Consider the following 23772-nt stretch of genomic DNA (forward strand, 5'->3'; position numbering starts at 1 on the left):
CAACACGTGAAAAGCCGCACTCCCTTGCCGGCCTCTTGACGTCCTGAACTGCGCAGAACAGCCATCCTGGGAAAGCCTGGGACTCAGGCACCTGCTCAGAGCAGCTCAGGTGGTTCCTTTTTCTCATTTATAGACAGCTTGGCACAGAGGGAAAATAAAAGTTATTGTTTCTCTAAAATACCTGCAGGGGCCCGAGAGCTGAGGCTGGATTTAATCAGCGAAGGTCATGCCCATTAGCGTCCATTAATGTCATTGCTATCTGTGGTGCCTCTCGAAGCTCCGCCCGGTCCAGCAGATTCTTTCAAACCCTGAGGCGATTGTGTTTGGGCTGTTTCGGGCTGGGAAGCAAGATGAGAGCCCCAGGAGACTGAGGATACGATGCATCAGCTGGGTTCCTGCCATCACTTAGCAAACCCTCACAGCGAAAGGACTCCCAGTGAGGTGAGTCTTGCCTTTCAGAAGGCCTTTGCTTGTCAGCACACCTGGATGTTAGCTTTCCAGTGAGGACCGAATAACGAAGGCTAGTTGTTTATCTCTTCTAGAACTTGGTTGCCCCAACTATGAAATAGAAATAATGATCGCAAACCTCCCGATTCAGGAGGTTTCCTGTACTTATCATAGTGCAACATGCAACTGAATACGTGCGCGTGTGTGTGTGTGTGTGTGTGTGTGTGTGTGTGTGATTAATGGAGAAGTTCCATCACAAGTGAAAAAAGGTTTTTAAACTGAGGTTTTTTTCTTCTTTTGGTCCATTATCTCCGAATCACAAAATAGACACACACCCCATGAGCTATTTACAACCACATCCGTCATCTCGTTGGACACATTCATAATTGTTCCATTTCAAAGAGTGCTATTTAAAGGTTATGAAGTATCTCGTTGGAAAGCTCCAGTAAACATACCTTACTTCACTGAGCATTTCTGGAAAGTTACTTCGGAATTGTCCAAGATGATACAGAGCAGTTCTGGCTCACTCAAAAGAAACAAAGGGTAATTTAGTAGCTGTGAGTTGAAACCAAATAATGTTGCCAAAACAGCGTGGAGCCTCTTACTCAAGACCTTGCTTTAACCAATAGTGATAATTCTCATTTTCATGAAAGCTAAGTACAAGTTAGGGTTTCTGAAGTCCTCCCTAAACGCACAGTTGGCTCAGTTCATGTTTGATCTTCCCCATTGCTTTGATGTGTGGCTTTGTTTATTTTGTGATCATTTCGTTTAAAGGCACTCTGTGATTAGTTCACGGCTATGTCCATTCTTGAAATCCTTGGGATTTGAAAAAACTACCTGCCACAGTCAATCGCTAGGAGGATTCTGCCAAAAGAGAATAATGGGATTAAAACACCACACACATGCAGGGAATATCTAGGAATAGACAGGAGCCAATTTAAATATATACTAAAGAGAGCATAAATCATCGGACACCGTGCAGGTACAAGTTCATTCACACTCAAGGCTTGGGAGCCTCTTTCCTCCAGCTAGTGCTGCTGGCGGCAAAGAGCTGGTTTTTGGGTGGCCCCGGAGACATCCATCTCCTTTTGGACAATTCTACTTCAGGACAAAAGCGGGGCGAGAGAGGGCTTCGGGCAACAACACACTGTTTTAGCTTTCCACACATAAAGAAATATTCTTGCAGGCTTAAGAGGAAAGTGACCTGACATGCTTCCTCAGAGCAAAACCCTTCTGCCCTCGGGACACCATTTCCACCTCTACTGGCCCCAGTTTGTCTGTCTCAAAGCGAGGGGATGCCCTCGTGGTGACTGATGGTACCCCAGATAGGGGTGTTGCCGAAAAGGCACATGGGAAGCCGGTGACGTTTGCCCCTGAGACTGACTGTCCTCGGGAACTTTACACAGTTCTCATTTCGCCATGTTCCCGATTGAAATGCTGGCTATAGACCAAATACTTGTGTTCCCCCCAAAATGCATATGTTGAGATCCCACCCCCCCCCCGAAGGGATGGTATTAGGAGGTGGGGTCTTTGGAAGTCATTAGGTCACAAAGGTAGAGTCCTTGGGGCGCCTGGGTGGCTCAGTGAGTTAAGTGTCCGGCTTCGGCTCAGGTATTGAGCTCACTGTTCGTGGGTTCGAGTCCAGCATCAGGCTCTGTGCTGACAGCTCGGAGCCTGGAGCCTGCTTCGGATTCTGGGTCTCTCTCTCTCTCTCTCTGCCCCTCCCCTGCTCATACTCTGCCTCTCTCTGTCTCTCAAAAATAAATAAATGTTTTAAAAAATTTTAATATTGAACAACAGACATACATGACTGAGCACGCAAATATGTCTCTTTCATGACTAGACCCAGTGTCCGCAAATTTGGTATATTTTCCTGCTTCTTACTGATTTGCATGCCTAGGCTGAACAGAAATCCTCTCTAGCAAGCAGTGGGCTACATTTTGAAGCTGTGGTATGTCCCCGCCATCTCTCATCACTGTCTTTGTTCTGTAATGTCTTTGCCTCGGTTCAATGATTTTACAGTATCGCTGATGTGCTTCTTTACTGAGCCGCTTCTTGAAAAGCAAACTGCCCCGTGTATGCTCAGGAAAACAAAAAGTAGCCAATGGCGTGGCTGAGCCAGCATAAAGTTCTCCAGGGCTGATGGCTTCCATGAAGGTTTCTTGAGCTCCTGCTGGAGCAGCCGTACAGCTACTTAATTACGATGTTGTTTTTCTTGGTTGTCCCCCACAACAACCCTCTTCCTTCCATAACTCACGGTTTCCTTCGTCCAACAGTTTGGAACCATGATTTTCTATTTGTTCTCTTAATAGAACTGGCTCAGTTATATTATTTCATGAGCCTAACCTGATAGTTGAGGAAGTTAAAGAGCGGGATCGCCAATGATCCTTCCAACTCTGAAGATTAACGCCAGCAGGGAAGCGAAGGTACCACGTATGATTTGAAGTTGTTCATCTAGAGGGGAAAAAAGGCAAAGGGATTGCTTAAGAATGATTCGCAAGGTCTACGAAGCATGGCGTGCCCTTAGTGATGACGATTTAAGAGAGAAGAGGATGAGAAGGTCAAAATCGATGGCTCTCACAACCGAGGGTGCTTTTGCCCCCCCCAAAACACGTTTACGGTGTTTGGAGATATTTTTCACTACTTCAGCTGGAGCTTGGGAGCGGCTGCGACTCTCACGTAGTGGGTAGAGGCCAGGGGGATTGCTGAACATCCTACAATGCTGGGGACGGCCCCACTTCCAAAGCAAAGAAGGTCAGTAGTGTGAGACCCACACTCAAAGAGACTTAAATTAGGTGGAAGGAACAGCCATCCGACCACCACTTACTAGACTGAACCACACGATGGGGGGGGGGGGGTCCCAATCGTCTTTTGTTCTTTCTTTTTTTAAATATTAATAACATGCAGTGTCATATTAGTTTCACATGTACAACATATTGATTCAGCCATCCTGTACATCACTCCGTGCTCACCACGAGCAGTGTGGTCTCCATCTGTCACTAAACAACGTTATTACCACCTTATTGACTATAGTCCCTGTGCTGTACTGTTCACATCCGTGACTTATTTATTATTTTCTGGAAGTGTGTACCTCTTACTTCCCTTTAGCTGTTTTATCCATTTCCCACCCCACCCCCATCCCCCTCTCCTCCGGTAACTACCATTTCTTCTCCGTGTTTAAGAGTCTGTCTTGTCTCTTTTTTTCTTTGCTTGCTTGTTTGTTTTGCTTCTTAAATTCCACAGAGGAGCGAAATCACGTGGTATTTGTCTTTCTCTCCTGATTTAGTTCACTTGGTAGGGAAGATAGGGAAGCAACCCCACAGGGATGGAGCCTGTCCATCCATAGACGAAAGGATAGGAAGATGTGGCATATAAGACAACAGAATATTCCTGAGCCACGAAAAGGATGCCATCTCGCCATTTGCAACAACATGGATGGATGCAGAGGGTATAATGCTAAGTGAAATAAGTTAGACAGAGTCTTCCCCAGTCTTCTGACCTCGAGAACATGAAGAGAGATTTCACATTCTTCCGTCGCCAGTTGCTGACGCTGTAAAATCATTATAAACCAACGGAAGCATCTTGACGTCATGTACATGTTCATACATCAGTCCCTTCACATGTCACTCTTTGTCAAGATTTGGGGGGAAACTGACCTGTACGTGGTTTTCTGAAGACCCATCTCACTAGACATTCTGCTCTGGTTTTTTTTTTTTCCCTCTTCATTTTCTGAACTGATCTGACTGTGCATTAATGTTATTTTTACTCTGCTGTAAACTCTCAGAAGCGCTTTAGAGCATAACGTGTCATTTAGGTTAATAACCACAGTCGTCATTAGATGTGCAATGTGTTCTATGTGCCCACCATGCCTTAAATTATAGACTCCGTAATAACTAAATAACTAAACTATAAATAACTAAATTTAACTTGGAAATGTTTTCTGTTGAGTTTATATAACACGTTTTGACCTGCTCTGTCCACAGGAAGCCAGAAGAGAAAATGGTAAATAGATTTGAAGAAGCTTTTCAATTCGGTGCAAACAGTAATCCACATTCAGGGTTAAACCTTGAAATTCCAGAAAGATTTGAAGGTTTTATTATGTTAACTTCTTTTTTTTTTTTTTTTTTTTTAGTATCTACCTCACTCGCTTTGAAAGACAATTATCACAGTGAATGATTTTTTTAAGCCAAGATTTTGCCAATATACATAGCTTATTTCACTAAGTGTCAAATATTTGCTGCCTTTGGGGGATAATATCCTTAAAACTAAATCAGCAGTAAATCTGCCAGGATGCTGTCTTAGATGGAGAAGATTTCTTTGGTGGAACCTATGATCTAGGACACTGTGTGGTGTAGCATTTAAGATCCAGAACCAAAGTCAGACTGCTAAGGTTCAAATCCCCCCTCTGGGGGGATGGTGGGTGTGCAGCCACATTATCCATTTTCTCTGTCTCAGTTTCCTTGCACTTAAAATGAGAATAATAACAGTATCTCCCTCATAGGTATTTGTCAGAATTAAATGAGTTAAAACAGTGATTTTCTTTTTTCTTTTTAATGTATATTTATTTTGAGAGAGAGACGGCAGTGGAGGGGCAGAGAGAGACGGAGAGAGAGGATCCCAAGCAGGTTCCATGCTGCCAGTGCAGAGCCCGACCCAAGACTTGATCTCACAGACTGTGAGATCATGACCTGAGCCAAAACCAAGAGTCGGCCGCTTAACCGACTGAGCCATCTGGTGCCCGAAACCAGGGATTTTCAACGTGTGATCCACAAATCAGCAGCAACAGCATTATCTGGGGGCTTGTTAGATGTGCCAGTTTTCTGGCCCCACCCAGACCCACTAAATCAGAAGGCATCCAGGTTCGAGAAACCAAGAGTTCAAGAAACCAAGACAAACTGTAAAATGTCAAACAGTGCCTGATACATGATAAGTATTCAGTATATGCTAAATATTGTTATCAGCAAATCTGTGTAAGCTTTCCTAAGATACTTCACTAACTCCTTATTTATTTTAAAACATCTCTTAAAAACATCTATTTTTAAAACACCCTGGCTTTCGTATACTCTTGGCTTTTAGTCAAGCACAAAGTGATTCATTCCTCCCACATCCCTCTGGCTTTCTAGACTTCCTGATCACTCTGTGCCTGCCCTCGGAGACCGCCATCTTTCCTCTTTGAGTCCCATACGGGTCTTGTCGCTGTGGGATGAGTTCTTGTTGCTTTCTCCAGTCCCTATGATTATGTGAGAAAGGGAATGTACCCTGATGCCAGAAGGTGCACATACCTTTTAATAGTTTCCTTCAGGAAACAGACCACCCCCTTTGTAGTTTATCCCACGGCACAACTCCAGGGGGCATCATTCATACTATATTGTATAAAACCCTGCCCAAAGTGCCATCCCAAAGGACAATTTTAGGACAAATAAGGAGGAAAGATGATGCCCCAATGGCACTGACACGAATATTTTTGGTGAGGTCGGTCCTCTTGACATTCCTCCTCGAAGTGCTAACCTTGCTCATGCCGCCAAGCTGGAAAGACTCATTTGGGACACAGACACCAAAGCAAAGAGGCAATGTCATCGCTTAGTGAAGGACTTCTGATGAGAAAGCCTTGTGTGGGGGGCTCTGATACCAATGGGATTCCTACCCTCGCTAGGTTCACAAATCAATTTAACTGACAGAAAAGAGAAAAGCAAGCTTCCTTCCAAAGGGTATAGAATAGAGAGGGGGAGGACAGAAAATGGCTTTACAGTGGAGAAACCTCCCAAACACTACCTCAACCAGGTGACCTAGGTCAACGTCAACAGTCATAGACCACATTGATAGCACACACCCTTGATTATGTAGTCTTGTATTCTAGATCCAGCCTACGCTTCTAGCTTTACTTCTATTTAAACCTTATATGTTGGGCAACATGACTATAATTTTCTGAAGATCAGGTTTTCCTACATTGATTCTCCGCAGAGTCTCGTCTTCTTAATTCTTTGAGAAATTGACAGAAGGAAAGAGAGAAGAAGAAAGGGGGAGAAATAACCTTTTGGAAAAATAAATGGATTTTCCTAGTTTCTTAGAAGATACAGCAGATAGGGGTGCCTGGGTGGCTCGGTCAGTTGGGCATCGGACTTTTGATTTTGGCTCAGGTTATGATTTTGTGGTTTGTGAGTTCAAGCCCAGCATCAGACTCCATGCTGAGCGTGGAGCCTGCTAGGGATTCTCTCTCCCTCTCTCTGCCTCTCCCCTGCTCTCTCTCTCTCCTTCTTAAAAAAAAAAAAAAAAAGATTTATATATATATGATATATATATATATATATATTACCTATATATATATGTATATGTATGTATATATATGATACCTTATAATTTCTAAGTAAAATAATCATTAGGATATATTTTTGTTAATAAAGACAGAGAAATCATGTTCTTTCAGGCCATGGACATTTATGGACTTCATGTAGGATTCTCAGTAGTTGTGCCCTATATTTGGAACTTACCTACGAAAGGACATAGAAATAAGCTAAAATAGCAAGGTAATATTATGAAATCTATATTTTAATGACTTTGAAAATGAGCACAAAATACAAGCCACTCTAGAAGATGATTCGATTGACTCAAAACTTTTATAAATCTCAAAAGAAAAACCTTTATAGTCATTTTAAAAAGTCAAGTCAGTGGAGAAACAATAAAAAAACAACCATGACAGGGGCGCCTGGGTGGCGCAGTCGGTTAAGCGTCCGACTTCAGCCAGGTCACGATCTTGCGGTCCGGGAGTTCGAGCCCCACGTCGGGCTCTGGGCTGATGGCTCGGAGCCTGGAGCCTGTTTCCGATTCTGTGTCTCCCTCTCTCTCTGCCCCTCCCCCGTTCATGCTCTGTCTCTCTCTGTCCCAAAAATAAATAGATGTTGAAAAAATAAATAAAAAAAAAAAAACAACCATGACTAAACCAACAGGCCACCCTTAGACTGTTTTACAAACAAGTTTACTAAATTTTGGAAAAAATAGCCTTTTTAATGAACTATATTTGAAAAAGGAAGTGGAGAGCACATCATTTCATTTTGTGATGCTGCTATAATCCTAAAAATAATCAAATAACAGTGTCTCAGAAAGAAAAACTGCAAGCCTATCGTTGTTTAACACGGATGTAAAAATTCTGAATATTAACAGACTGAATTCAACAATGCAATGTTATATTTCTCTGTTGCTTAAAACTGTTGTCTTTTTAGATCAACTTTAAGGGAGTATAAGTTCTAGACAATAAAGTTTATGTATGTAATGTATATGTATATACTAAATATTATCGCTCCCTCTGTGGTTACCTTTTCATTTTTTACAATACTTGGAAGAACAGAAGTTTTAAATTTTTTTTTTAATTTTTTTTTCAACGTGTATTTATTTTTGGGACAGAGAGAGACAGAGCATGAACGGGGGAGGGGCAGAGAGAGAGGGAGACACAGAATCGGAAGCAGGCTCCAGGCTCCGAGCCATCAGCCCAGAGCCCGACGCGGGGCTCGAACTCACGGACCGCGAGATCGTGACCTGGCTGAAGTCGGACGCTTCACCGACTGCACCACCCAGGCGCCCCAAGGAAGAACAGAAGTTTTAAATATTGTTATTACTATTTTATTTTATTCTTGGTGTTTTGGTGTGCTAACAAATTTTTGCTGTCCCAAAGTCACAAAGGCTATTTCCTGTGTTTTCTTCTAGAAGTTTTACAGTTTTAAATTTCTGTTTAGACATATGATCTATTCTGAATTCATATTTTCAAGCAAGGGTCATTCAGAAGTGAAATCCATCTGTTTTCCATGTGCTGAAAAGACATCCTTTCTCCCATTGAATTGTCTTGGCATCTTTGTTGAAAATCAATTGACCATACATATGTGGGTCTATTTCCAGACAGTGTATCTGTGAATGTCAATGTGGGCTAAGATATGCCCAGGTGGCTGGTAAGCCATGATTTCTTGATGTGTCTGCAGAGGAGACTAGCAGCTGATTTGGTAGACAGAGGAATGAAGATTGCACTCACCAGTCCAGGCAGGCCTTGTCCCATCTGCTGAGGGACTGGATAGAACAGAAAGGTCAAGGAAGGGCAAATGTGTACTCTTTGCTTGAGCTGGACATCTATCTTCTCTTACCCTCTAACGTCTGTGCTCCTGATTCTCAGATTTTCACACTGACCAAGACTCACACCATCAAGCTTTGCCACACCTCTTCTCAGGCATCTGGACTCTGGCTGGTCTTTCCACTTTTAGCTACCTGGGTTCTCAGCCTTTGGATTCAGATGGCACCACACCATCAGCTTCCCTGGTTCTCTGGCCTGCAAATGGCAGATCATGGAACTTGTTGGCCTCCATGATCACGTCAACCAATTCCTGTAATAAATCTCATATGTAGACAGATATATATATCTGTACATATCCTATTGAGAACTCTGAATAATACAGTATTCTACCCCCCTGATTTCTACCTGTCTTAACATAATTCCACCCTGTCATGATTACTCGTTAGCAAAACTTGACATCAGGAAGGTAAGTTCTCCAACTTTATCTCTTAGTGTTCAAAATTGTTTTGACTATTCCAGGTTATTTGCATTTCTATATACTTTTAGAATCCGCTATTCAATTTCTACCCCAAAAGCCTGCTGGGATTTTGACTGAGCTTACATTAAATCTATAGATCAGTTTCAAGAGATCATCTTTTAAAAAACACTGAACCCTCTAGGAAGTTCTGACATATGCTACAACATAGATGAACATTGAGAATGTTATGCTGAGTAAAATAAGCTAGTCACAAAAAGACAAATACTATATGATTCCAATTATGGGAGGAATCTACTCAAATTTATAGAAACAGAAAGTAGAATGGCGGTTACCAGGAGCTGTTGAAGGAAGAGAATAAAGAATTATCATTTAATGTATATGGAGTTTTGTTTTTGCAAGATGAAAAATGTTCTGGAGATTGGTTGCATAACAATATGAATATACTCAGCACTACTGGACTGTATGCTTACAAGTGGATAAGATGGGGAGTTTTTTTAATGCATATTTTACTGCAATTAAAAATTTAAAAACACGTACTGAGTCTTCAATCTGTTAATACAATGTATCTCTTTATTTAGATAGTCTTTCATTTCTCTTGGTGAACGGATCTTACAAGATTTTGTTAAATTTATCATTAGGTAACTTTCTCTTTTTATGTCTTTGATGTCATTGTGAAAGGTATTGTTTAAAGACAGTTTTACTACTTCCCTTACCATTTATATACCTTCCTTTTCCTCTTCCTTCCTTTCTTCCTTACCTCTTTTCTCTCTTTTTTGGCAATGTTGAACTCAAGTGGAGAAAACAGACATCCTTGCCTTGTTCCTTAGAGAGAAAACGTTCAGGCTTTTTCCATTAAATGTGTTCTTAGCTCTGAGTTTTTCACAGATGATCCTTATCAGATTGAGGAAGTTTTCTTTTATTCCTTTTATTCCCAGTTTGCTTAGATTATTTCATATTAGTGGATGTTGAATTTTGTCAAACAGTTTTCCATGCATGTTAAGATTCTGGTGGTTATGTGTATTCTGTTAATATAGTGAAGTATTTTGGTTGATTTTTTTTTTTAAGGTTGAGCCAGTCTTACATTCCCAGGGCGAAGCCCACTTGAACATGATACATTAATCCTTTTTATATATTGATGGAGTTTGATTGGCTAAATTTTTTTAAAGTTTTTATTTAAATTCCAGTTAGTTCATATACAGTGATTGGCTAGAATTTTTATAAGGATTTTTTTAACTCTATGTTTACAATACATAGATAAATAATTTTCTTTCTTTCCTTCTTTCTTTCTTTCTTTCTTTCTTTCTTTCTTTCTTTCTTTCTTTCTTTTCTGGTAATGTCTTTCTGGATTTGGTATCTGGTTAATGTTCACATCAAAAAATAAGTTGAAAAGTGTTTTTCTTTTCCTCTGTATTTTCAAAGATTGATGGGAAGACTTGTGTAGAATTTGCCGATCGAAAACTACCTGGGTCTGAAATTTTCTTCCTCAAGAGATTCAGTAACACATTAAAATATTTAATAGCAAACTATTAATATTTTCCATTTCTTCTTGGATCACATTGACAATTTGTTTTTAAATTTACTACAAAAGGTCATTCATAATATCCTCTTATTTTTTTCGCATCTGTATGACCTGTAGTGATGATCCACTCTCATTCCTAACATTGGTAACTTGCCTGTTTTCTTAACCATTCGAGTATACTTCCCTTCACTCCATCTCATTGTTCGTGCTACTGCTGTCACGTGTTTTGCTTCTACACTTATTACAAGATCCAAAATAAAATGTTATTCCTACTTCTTTAATTTTTCTTGTCTGTTTATTTATAATTCCAGATAATTAACATACAGTGTTATATTGGTTATTACTTCTTCTTTAAGCTGTTGCATTCACTTACGTATTTACCATTTCTGGTGTTTTTCGCTCCTCTTTAAGATCCAACTTACTAGTATGATTTTACTTCAACCAGAGGAATTTCTTTTAACATTGCTTATAGTAGAGGCCTACTAGGAAAAAAAATCTTCCCAGAGTTTGTCTTCAATAAAAGTAAATATTTTGCCTTCATTTTTGAAGAGTATTTTCACTGGACATACACTTCTATGCTCTCACTTTTTTTTCAGAAATGTAAAGATACCATTGTTTTCTGGCTCTCACTGGTCCTAAGAAGTGTGGGACATTCTTAATTTGTTCTTGTGAATGTAATGTCTTCTTCCCCACTCTGGCTGCATTTAAGATTTTTTCCTGAATCATTGGTTTTTAGTAATTTGAGTGTGATATGCCTTGGTGTGTTTTTATTCATGCTTCTTCTGGTTGGTATTTATTGAACTTCTTGGATCTATTGACATACAGTTTTCACCAAATTTTGAAAAATATTAACTCATACTTCTTCAAAAATATTTTCTGCCCTCTTCTCATTCAAATGACATGTTGAACCATTTCATATTTTCCCAAATGCCACTAAAGCACTGTTCATTTTTGTTCAGCCTTTTTTTTCCTCTGTGTGTGCATCAATTTGGATAGTTTCCAATGCTATTTCTCCAATGTTACTGCCATTTTTCCTTCTGCAGTGTTTAATCTGCTGCTAATCCCACTCAGTGATTTTTCTTTTCAGGTATTAGAGTTTTCAACTCTACAAGGTTTCAACTCTGTAAGTTATACACACACACACACACACACACACACACACACACACATACACACATATGTATATGTATAATTTAATATCTTTTTAAGCTTATTTATTTATTTTGAGCGAGAGAGGTAGGGGCAGAGAGAGAGGGAGAGAGAGAATCCCAAGCAGGCTCCACACTGTCAGCACAGAGCCCTATGCAGGGCCCAATCCCATGACCCTGGAGATCACGACCTGAGCTGAGATCAAGAGTCAGATGCATAACTGACTGAGCCACCCAGGTGCCCCTAATATGTAGTATCTTAAATATATATAAGATTATGTAATTATATATTATAGATAATTATGTATAAATTATATATTATAAATACTTATATATGGTTATATATAATATATATAAAGAAATATATATGTATCTTCAATTTCCCTTCTGGTTATGTACGCGTCTTCCTTTAAATCCTGAACACAGTTGTGAGTTCTTCCAGGTCTAAAGCCAGGATGATAGTAAGTCTCACCCTATCTGTTCCCTTCCCTCAGGAATCGCAATCCCACACTCCCTGTACTGCAATGTGTTCAAGCACCTATTTCTTGATCTTGTCCACTTGTCTAATTGTTGGTGGCAGAAGGGTGAGCCCAGTGACCACAACTCCAACGCAAAGGAAGTGGAAGGTATTTATAAGCTTTTAACACACAATCTAACTTCATCTTTACCCCCCACCCCCCACCCCCACCTCCTTTTATTCGGTCTCCCTTACCAGAATGGCAGTTCTATCAGGTTGGGGACTTTGGTCTGTTTCCTTCCTGCCATATCTCCATTACCTAAAATATACCATAAATATTTGTTAAATTATTAAAGTAATTATTTATTATATCTGTAATCTTGTAATTCTTTAGCCAAGAAAGAGTGAGAGCATATTTGTTTCAGTAAATTCAAATTTCAACACGGCACAGTCAACTTTTATAATCATAAGTCCACATTTAAGGGTGTTTAGCCAGCACATGAAGAATTATCAATTAGCATAATGTGTGTGAAAAATGTGCTCTCGGGGCGCCTGGGTGGTTCAGTCAGTTGAGCATCTGACTCTTGATTTCAGCTCAGTTCATGATTTCACAGTCATGAAGTTGAGCCCTGCGTCAGGCTCTGTGCTGACACCACAGAGCCTGCTTGGGATTCTCTCTCTCTCTCTCTCTCTCTCTCTCTCCCTCTGCCCCTCCCCAGCTCACGCACACATGCACACATGCGCTCTCTCTCTTTCAAAAAAAATGCCCTCTCATTGATGGAATTAAACATATTTAGAATATGGGGATAGGCGAACATATTTCAGAGGCATTCCTCACCCTTATAGGACATAAGAATTCAATGAGTCTATCGTCTGAACCCACAGAGATGCTTTGAGGGCTTAATCTTTAAACAAAATACACTTGGAATCCAGCCACCGGTCCAAGCAAATATCTGTTTGCTTGACACAGATCATGGAATGTTGTCATGCATTGCATGCAAAGTGCTGCTCAGAGGACCCAAAGGTACAGAGGGCTGGAATTTCATCTAGAGTAGAGGACTGGGTGTACGAACAGTTTTATATCCACTTTTTAATCAATATTGGTTGAGTACATGTTAGTATGTGTACAGAATTTTGTCTAAGATACGGCTTCATTACACCTGGCGGAGAGATTGTGAGGCAGTAGTTAACCTGCTCCCACCTCAAACTTTTCAGAGGCTCCTGCTGCCTACCAGACAATAACTAAGAGTTATGCAGTCCCAAATTTACATAGGCTAGTTTGCGATTGACCGAGGTGGGTTTATTCTCAAGAAATTTAACTTCAGAGAAATCTGTTCATGTGATTCATCCTATTAGCAGACAAGATGAGGAAAATCTTATAATCGTGTTGGAAGATGTATCATAGTTCTGATATATAATTTCAAACAAATTCATAATTTAAAAAAAATAGCAAACAGGAAATGGAAGAGGCCCTTTCTTAAACTTCAAAAATGTTGTACCCAAATCTAACATTATTAGATGGGCCTATGGAATAAAATGAAAACCAAGGAAGAGTTTATTTTATGTATAACATATACGCAGTACTCTAGAGACAGCATTCTGGGTGGGGAAAGTATGAACTACTCAACAAATTGCACTCCTTTTACTACCTGGAAGGAATTTGACCTTGGTTGGTTTTTTTTTGTTTTTGTTTTTTGTTTTTCCTGTGGTAATCTAACAGTCCTAACAACCTTTGATAATATGTCTGAATTATTTTTTTTTTAATTTTTTTTTAACGTTTTTTATTTTTTTATTTTTGAGACAGAGAGAGACAGAGCATGAACGGGGGAGGGGCAGAGAGAGAGGGAGGCACAGAATCGGAAGCAGGCTCCAGGCTCTGAGCCATCAGCCCAGAGCCCGACGCGGGGCTCGAACTCACGGACCGCAAGATCGTGACCTGGCTGAAGTCGGACGCTTAACCGACTGAGCCACCCAGGCGCCCCTGTCTGAATTATTTTAAAAGAGAGTCAAAATGAGGGCATCTGGGTGGTTCCGTCGGTTGAGTGTCCAACTCCTGATTTTGGCTCAGGTCACGATCTCATGGTTGGTGGGTTCGAGCCCCATGTCAGGCTCTGTGCTGTCACTGCAGAGCCTGTGTGGGATTCTTTATCCCTCCCCTGCCCCTCCCCTGCTCACGCTCTCTCTTTCCCTTTCTGGTGCATGTGCTCTCTCTCAAAATAAATTAATTAATCTAAAAAAAGAAACTCAAAATGACTAACTACCTAATCTCTTACGAAAAGTATTTCAAATACAATCTTTTTGTGTGCAATGAGTTTTACTGCATATACTGGGACACTTAGCTATTCTCTGTGGGGGATACACTGCATCTATTTCACTCCAAACACAAAAATAAATTCCAAATGCATTTAAAAATCTAAGTGTGAAAAGCAAAACAGTGAAAAATAGGAGAAAAATTACAGAATATCTTTGCAACCTTGGAATAAAGAAATATTACTTAACCAAGACAAAAGAAAGCAAATACCTTATAATTCATCAAAAAGATATATAAATTTGGGGGCACCTGGGTCGCTCCGTCAGTTAAGTGTTTGACATCGGCTCAGGTCACGGTCTTGCGGTTCATGGGTTTGAGCCCCGTGTCAGGCTCTGTGCTGACAGCTTAGAGCCTGGATCCTGCTTCAGATTCTGTGTCTCCCTCTTTCTCTGCCCCTCCTCTGCTCATACTCCGTCTCTCTTTCTCAAAAACAAATAAACATGAAAAAATTTAAAGAAAAGATTTATCAATTTTATTATGTTAATATTATTCAACTTCAGCATAAAAAATATATCTGAGACAAAGATAAAAGGTGATCACTGCCTGTACAATCAGCCACGAATTAGTATCAAAATGTGCATGTGACATTCAGCAATTCAATAAGTAAAAGATAAACCAAGGTGGAAACCGGCAAAGTACATGAATGGGTAGTTCAAAAAAGAAAAAAATATAAATGGTCAATAAGCATTTCAAAAGATACCCAGACTCACTAGTAATCAGGAAATGGAGCTAAAAATAATAAAATATAATTTCATACTCACTAGCTGGCCAAAGTTTAAAACCAAGCACTGGGTGGGGTTAGCGGAGGAATGAGAACTGAGGGCTCACTGAGAATCAGAACAACCACTTTGGGAAACAACCTGATAGCAGCCGGCAAACCCCTAAATGCTGCATTTAAGGTATCCTTGTAAAAATCTCACATATACGTGTACACGTAGAGTCGTATACGAGTTCAGTGATGTCCTTTGCAGCATTTTGAAGTAGTGAAGACCTGGAAACAACCTAACTATGCATCACCAGGTCAATGAACAAACACGAACTGTTAACATCCATGTGACAAAGATGTTTGTCTCTTGCTTTTTCCCGATGCTCAGCACCTAGAACAGTGCCCGACTCTTAGTAGACGCTCAACAAGTTCTTGCTACATATACGAATAAATGAGTGTTCACACCATGTTATAGCATACAGCAGATAAAATAATCTACGTGCCTTGACACTGATGAGTCTCGAAGAAAAATGACCTGCCAGAGAATTCGTGGGGTATAAATCCATACATGTAAATTTTCAAACGCACACAATAATGTTATATTGGTGGATGGCGATGTAGGCACTTTCCACAAATTCAAAATCCATCTGGAATTCACCCAGTCCTGCCCGCATCCCTGCTAACTAGCCGGGCCAAGCCACCCCCAACCCCGCCCCGGATTATTATTGCTTCACTCCCCTAACTGGTCTCCCTCCTTGTGCTCGCGTCCTGCCTAGAATCGACGCTCCGCACGGTAGCCGGAATGAGGCTGCTAAACATTTGTCAGGTCAAGCCGCCCTTCTGCTCAAAACCCTCGAATGGCTCCTACCTCAAAAACTCCTTACGACGGACCGCAAGGCTGCACCTCACCCCAGCCCTCGGCCCTCTGAGTCTGTTCATTGCTCCAGAGCTGCCCCAACCTCACTCCTTGAACCTGGGTTCCCTTGGCCTGTCGTGCCTGTGGCCCTGATGTCTGTGTGCTTTATTCCTTTTCTTTCTCCAGATCTTCCTAAAATGTAATCCCGTCACTGAGTTGCTCCCTGGCGATCTTATCCCAAACTGAACACGCCCCTACCCCTCCTTGTTTTCTTTTCCTGGTTTATTTTTTTCCTTAGCACGCCTTCTCATCTAACATTCCACGTGTTTTACCTAGTTTTCGTTCATTGTCTGTCCCTACATTCTTTCAAATGTCAGCTGCAGAAGGGCAGGGACATTTGTGTGTTTCATTGCTTGCTACATCTCCAGGAACCAGAATATTGCGTGGTGCAGACTAGGCTTAGATTGAGACATAGGGGTCAGGATACAGACCTCTTTCAGAAGACTGAGTGGCTTTGGGGACTGAGAAATGTAGGTAGAATGTGGAGACAGTTCCAAATATATTGTATTGTTTTGTATTCTAATCAACAACAAAAAATGAAGCAGATATGGCAAATGTTAGCATCAAAATATATTGGATGCTATAGATAAGGAATATATGTTGTCTACTATTTTTCATACTCTTATTTAAATTGATGGATATCTGTATAATAAAGTACACCAATCTTAAGTGTACAGATAATCACTATTCTTTTTTCTTAATTTTTTTTAACGTTTATTTATTTTTGAGACAGAGAGAGACAGAGCATGAATGGCGGAGGGTCAGAGAAAGGGAGACACAGAATCTGAAACAGGCTCCAGGTTCTGAGCTGTCAGCACAGAGCCCGACGTGGGGCTTGAACTCACAAACTGTGAGATCATGACCTGAGCCGAAGTCAGACGCTTAACCGACTGAGCCACCCAGGCGCCCCGATAATCACTGTTCTGACTTCTATTATCAGTTACGTTTGCCTGTTTCTTGAAATTCGTATAAACAGATTTATACAATATATATACTCATGTGTCTGCCTTCTTTCACTCAACGTAACATCATTGAGATTTATCCACGTTTCGTATGTACCAGTAGATCACTTTTTAAAAGTTAAAGTAATAGTAATTACTATAGTATAGTAATAGTATTCCACTGCATGCATATACCGCAATGATTTCCCTCCACGGCACCCTCCCATGGCGGGCATTTGATTTTTTTCTCAGGGTTTGGCCATTATGCAGAAAGCACCTATAAATTTCTGGAACGTATTTGTTTACAAACGTATGCCCCCATTTCGCTTGCGTATATTCTAGAACTGGACCATCCAAATCTTGTATATGCCTGCATTCAGTAAAAATTGCCAAATAGTTTTCTAAAGTGGTTATACCATTAACACCAGCACCAGCAATGTCCTAACTGCAGTGGCCCCAATCCTGCCAACACTTATTACTGTCAGTCTTTTTAAATTGCAGCCATTCTGGTGGGTGTGTGGTGTATCTCAGTTCAGATTTTAATTTGCATTTTCCTGATGAGCAATGATGTTAAGCCCCTTTATTCACTTGTTGGCCATCCGGACATCCTCGTTTGCAAGGTGCTCCCTTTAAAATTTAGGTTTATTGTCTTTGCTTATCCTTTGTAAACCTTCACCTGTTCTGGACAAGTCTTCTGCAGATACATGTATCATGAATCTGGGGCTTGCTTTTATTTCCTTCCTGATGTTTTTTGATGAAGAAAAATGTCAAGTCTCGATGAGATCCAACTGCATGCTTTTGGATATTTAAAATATTGTGTAATTAAGGGGCGCCCGGGGGGCTCAGTCGGTTAAGCGGCCGACTTTGGCCTAGGTCATGATCTCGTGGTTGACCAGGTTGAGCCCCATGTCAGGCTCTGAGCTGACAGCTCTGAGCCTGGAGCCTGCTTTGGATTCTGTGTCTCCCTCTCTGCCCCTCCCCCACTCGCTCTCTCTCTCTCTCTCTCTCTCTCTCTCAAAAATAAATAAAAACATAAAAAAAAATTTAATATTGTGTAACTAAAAATGTTTAGTTAAGAAAAAAGAGAGAGAAAAGAAGGTCTTTCCCCTTCCCTTGCGGTTACACGGAACATAAATGGTTGGAAGATTTTTCCTTTTGCTTCTCTTTCCTTCTTCCTTCCCTTTCCACCTTTTCTTTCCTCTTTCCTCTTTCTTTCTTTCTTTCTTTCTTTCTTTCTTTCTTTCTTTCTTTCTTTCGTTGTTGTATATTGTATTAACTCATCTAACTCCAAGACCATCATGGGGGTTAATTTTTAAATAGGCACGAGCCCTACACCCTTCCGGTTCTCCACGGCTCTAACCTCCCACCCGCTGTGCCCCGTCCCTTGCGTGCCTTGCCCGCAGCGCCGCCCTGCGGCCGGAGCCAGCCTACCCTCCCCGTGGCCAGGGACTGGTGGCGCGCATGCGTGAGAGGGTGAGGGGCCTGGCCCTAGGCGGGGAAGGAAGGGAAGCCTTGCCAGCGCGCCGCCGGATAGCAGGTGCTGCTGGAGTAGAATCTGAGCCCCACGGAGCAGGCTGCAAAGGTTTGTGGGGCTCCTGCTTCATCGGGTTTCTGGAAAAGCCACCTGGCCAGGGCTGCCATAAACGTGCTGTGGATACAAGGCGCGCCCAGACACACTCACGTTCTGGGATAAATAGTTGAGATTCCACTTGAGACTAATTAAGTCGACTCTGCTTCATCAGCTTCAGGAAGAACGAAGGGAGTGAGACGAGCTTCTCCTGTTTGATCAGTGTGCTGAGAAGCCTGCCGCTCACCCAGAAGGAATAGGGAGGAAATGAGGGTTATGGTGCATGAACTTCATGGGCTTCGCGTTCGGCCGGATTTCCAATCTCGATGATCCCCTGCACGACACTGGAGAGCTAGAGATTGCAATCGTGTTTCATGCATGCGGGGGAAACGTCTCGCAAGATGAAAACAATACCTCCGACTACCTGGCACAGCCACCACTTGGTAGACTGGAAGCTACTGGAAGCATTTCAGTTTGGAATCTAAACCCTAACTTAGTCCACGCGGAGCCTTCATTTACACGCTTTCTTCCAACTCCCTATGTCTGCTCAGGATTATCTGGGTACACATCTGTCTCTGTCACCAGATATGAGCTTCCTTAAGGTCAGGGCTATGTTTTATGACCCTCCCCCCCCCCACCCCCCGTGTCTAACATAGTATTTTGCTTTTATAAAAAATAATAATAATAAATATTTTTTAACTGACTAAACTTCTGGCCGTCTAGACAAAATCTATTCCTAAACATTGTAGAAACAAAGAAAAACAAAGAAAGTTTTTACCACTTCTTTTTTTTTTAGATGTTGCACCTGCTTCTATTTGTTTGTTTATTTATTTATTTTCAAATGTTGATGCCAGGGGCGCCTGGGTAGCTCAGTCGGTTGAGCGTCGGACTTCAGGTCAGGTCATGATCTCAGGTTCTGTGCTGACAGCTGGGAGCCTGGAGCCTGCTTGGAAGTCTATGTCTCCCTCTCTTTCTGCCCCTCCCCCGCTCATGCTCTGTCTCTCTCTGTCTCAAAAATAAATATAAACATTTAAAAATTTTTATGTTGATGCCAGTATAGGCAACATACAGTATTGGATTAGTTGCAGGTGTACAATACAAGGATTCAACAATTCTATACATTACTCAGTGCTCATCGCGATAAGTGTATTCTTAATCCCCATCACCTATTTCACCCATCCCCCCACCTCCCTCTGGTAACCATCAGTTTGTTCTCTATAGTGAAGAGTCTATTTTTTGGTTTGTCTTTTTTTTTTTCTTCGTTGCTTCTTACCACTTTAAAACCAAGGACCGATTCCTTGTGGAAAATGTTCCAGAGATAGCATATGACGTTGCAGAGTAAATAGACTAGAAGGAAAAAAAAAAGAAAAATAGGTCCCTAACTTCAAAACTTTTTGAAGTGTGAATCTGCTGAAACTCCTATTGTAGATGCCACCATGGCATTGGTCCCTAAGCAGTTTCCAGCAGGAACATTTCTTTGGGAGTTTTTTGGCATCTCACTCACAAACTTCAACAGCTACCTCGAGTGGCAAGGTCTGCTTTGGAAAGCCAGCCACGAAGAATTCTGGAAAATCTGGCCTCCAACAGAAGGTTTCTATTTTACTTCTTGAGGTAACGCAAAGGGGCTGGTTTTAATCTACAAAACTCTGTTGTCTAGGTAAAAATTCCTTAGAAATCTCTGCATTCACTTACACACTTTTCCCTGTAATTAAGGTGCTGAGTTGTGTTACTGCTTATAATGCAAAAATACAAATTTCAAGGAATGTGAAGTTTGGTCTTGGAGAAGACAGTATCCTGTTAATAATCCCTTTATTAATTCACATTGGATTGAATAAGCACAATTCTGGATAACATGGAATCTGTCTTTTTTGGATGATGAAAAATGGAACTAGGTGGGATAGTGAAATTTTCACAGGAAACTGAAACATCACACACACAAAAAAATAGATTTGGAGAACAATGCTCACGAATTTATAGAGGAAAAAAAAGAGATAACATATTACAAAATAGGGCATAACTTAGAAAAGAGACTACGTACTCATCTACCCAATGAACGAGTAACAGAACCAAAGAGATAACAGATAATTCCCAACAAAAACTAGTCATTTAGTTATTCAACCACTCTTTCTTGGCCGTCTTCTGTGCCACACCCCATACGAGGTGCTAAATATGGCTTCCAATTTGTACAGGGCATTGATCCAGTCCCCAAAGGAGCCCTAAGAGCAGGACTGGCCCTAAGGCAAATGATGAAATCTACAATATAACATTTACCTGAGTTTTTCTTCTCTTCTTGTTGCACACTTCTCCCTGCCCCTTTCCCTTTCTGTGGTTAATTTTCTAATTCGAGGCCCCAGAATTAAAAACGTTCTAGGAGGGGCACCTGGGTGGCTCAGTCGGTTAAGCGTCCGACTTCAGATCAGGTCATGATCTCACAGTACATGGGTTCGAGCCCCGCGACAGGCTCTGTGCTGACTCAAAGCCTGGAGCCTGCTTCGGATTCTGTGTCTCCCTCTCCCTCTGCTCTTGCTCTGTCTCTGTCTGTCTCTCAAAAATAAATAAACATTAAAATGAATTTTTAAAAAAAGTTCTAGGAAATATATGTAGTCAGTGTGGTTACATCTTTGTGGAAATTGAGGTCAATGTATCCCCTCACAGTGGTATTCGTATTTTAAAGCTTATCTATTTCAATTGAAATGCTTGACCAATCAGGAGAAGGTGGACCCAAATTCATTAGCAGAAGAGGGTGATAAACAGCCCTGTTACCCCACGGGTAAAGCCACCCCACATTTTATTACTGTGAGAAACCAGAAGGGCTAGCCTGTTTAACTGTAAGCTTGAAATGACTTTAGTTATAGTCATAGAGAAAGTCTTGAGCCGGGCCAAATGCTGCAGAGATTTACATCACGGAACAGTAAAGGAATATTCTCTCTGCAATCTGCTTCTCCAAAGACTATAGTTGGACTGCTCGGAGCGATATTTGTTAACAGAAGTAAGTTGATACAGTGGAGAGGATCCCGAGCAAGGCACCAAAATGATCAAAGGAGTAACTTGTGCGTTAAGATCAAAAGACCTGGCGGTGTGTAGATTGGCCAAGTAACGGCGGAGAGGGGTACCTGGGTACTTGATAAGCGTCTACAAATATTTAAAAGGTGTTAACTTTTTAAAAGGTGCCTCCTTGCTAGAGGACGCAAGTCCTTATTTTGCGTGCTTGGAGGTGAAACAGCAAAGGTTAAACTAAAGAAAGAACAGCGTACCTAGAATAGCAGGAAATAGTCCCAAAAATAACAATAGAGGCTTTTGCAAAATGAGACCATGGGAAGCGTGAGATCCGCTACGTCCATAGCAGAAACTAAGCCTGAATAACTCCCTTTGGGAATCATTATATCTCACTGTACTTCTGGCCTCTGTTACCCATCATTTGATGGGCTCACTTACCTTCTCCTACCTGCTGCCAACGTCTTTCACATCCTTTCACGTCCACCAGTGACATTACATCTACTTTTTGGCAGAGTATGACTTATGCGGCAAAGTCATATTGACGTATACAAAGGGGAAAGCCTTTGAATAGTTGCCGTCACCGTATGTGTTCCCTACATAGCATCTCTGTTAATCAAACAATGCCCAGTTTAGGACGACAGAATTTTAAAAGCCAGAAACAAGCATCGGAGAGGCTGAGTGACTTCTCCAAAAGGCACAAGCCTGGTGACCAAACAGGGGCTAATCCCAGGTCTTTGCCACAACGGGACCTGATTCCCACCATATGGCAATACCTTTATCTTTAAAAAAAAAATGGGGGGGGGGGGCGCCTGGGTGGCTCAGTCGGTTAAGCGGCCGACTTCGGCTCAGGTCATGATTTCGCGGTCCATGAGTTCGAGCCCTGCGTCGGGCTCTGGGCTGACAGCTCAGAGCCTGGAGCCTGTTTCAGATTCTGTGTCTCCCTCTCTCTCTGACCCTCCCCCGTTCATGCTCTGTCTCTCTCTGTCTCAAAAATAAATAAACGTTAAAAAAAATTTTTTTTTAAATGCAACCCTCTCTGACTCCGTGTGACCATCTCAGTTTAGTGATTAGCAAATTCTAGGACATTTGTTCCTCTGCCAGACTTCCAAATTTTCACATTGTTATTCCAGCTTAGAATAGATGCGTTCCAAATCGCAAAATAGGTTCGTAAACAGCACAGCTTTTGTCCTAGCGGAAAAACGACGTTGGAGCCAGGCGTCCCTGAAGGTCAACCCACCTGTTGTCGGACACAGTGAGGTGCTTAGGCTGAGGCGCAAGGCCTTCTCCCTCACACACAAATGAGCAGTCCTGCTTGCTGCAACCTCTTCGCCTAGATCGAGCTTCACATGGGGCCCACCGAAGTCGGAGATGAGACCTTGCGCGGCCAAGAGCCATGAGAGCATTCTTGCCATAGTTCGTGACAACCCTACCGGATGAAAGTCGGGACTGTGTCGTTTCTTTTTACCTAAACCCTTCACCAGCCATAAGATGACTGTGGGGGGTGGGCTGCATCGTAAGGTAACGAGTGACGTGTTGCCGGCCTGATCTCACTCTTCATCGGCTGCCCGGTTGGTTCTCAGCTAGACTTGAGGGTGGTGGTATGAATGGGTACAACGTGGGTCCTGCCGTCAAAGGGCTCAGGGTCCAATGTGCACAGTGGGAGCGGAAACCACTTTGTAAGACTGAGAGAAATGCTACAACAGAGACAGTAGGGGTTGAAATGGGTCATTCAAGAGGGAGAGACAAGGGGTATCCATCCCCGGTGACGTTAGGAAAAGCTTCCCGAAAGAGCAGGCTATTCTGGTTGTCTACCACTCTTCCCGTTTTATTTCTCTCTGCATGTATGCAAATGTATACCATGCATATGGAGAATTTTTAATGGGTTTATAGCACAGATTGCTATGCAACTTGCTTTAAAAAAAAATCAACAAATAGCATAGATGTCTTTCCGTATATTTCACGTCATGTTTTCAAATAGCTAGAGAGTGTATTTCCACCATCTACTTAACCGTTGCTCTGTTTTGAACAATTGGGTTGTTTCTAATTCTCACTAATTCCTAAGGTACTCTAGATCACAGCCTCCCCCTCATTTTGGTCCCACAGAAGGTGGCTGTGTGCCCCCTGGGGGCAGGGGGGTGGACCGGGGAGGGCGTGCTTTAGTCCCTAGAGTTGGGGTCCTCTGCTGGCTGGCGTTCCCCTCTACCAGTGCACCCCAGCAAGATGACTGGTGCT

General features: G+C 41.8%; 1 long non-coding RNA gene across 1 annotated transcript; it reads left to right on the forward strand.

Moving 5' to 3' along the window:
* Nucleotides 1–211: 211 nt before the first annotated feature.
* On the forward strand, nt 212–19239 carry LOC123381086. The gene is made up of 3 exons (XR_006587593.1): nt 212–441; nt 12140–12271; nt 18719–19239. It is a non-coding gene; the product is annotated as an uncharacterized LOC123381086 (long non-coding RNA).
* Nucleotides 19240–23772: the final 4533 nt, after the last annotated feature.

Source organism: Felis catus, chromosome A1, assembly GCF_018350175.1.
Source record: "Felis catus isolate Fca126 chromosome A1, F.catus_Fca126_mat1.0, whole genome shotgun sequence".
NCBI classification, from domain to species: domain Eukaryota; kingdom Metazoa; phylum Chordata; class Mammalia; order Carnivora; family Felidae; genus Felis; species Felis catus.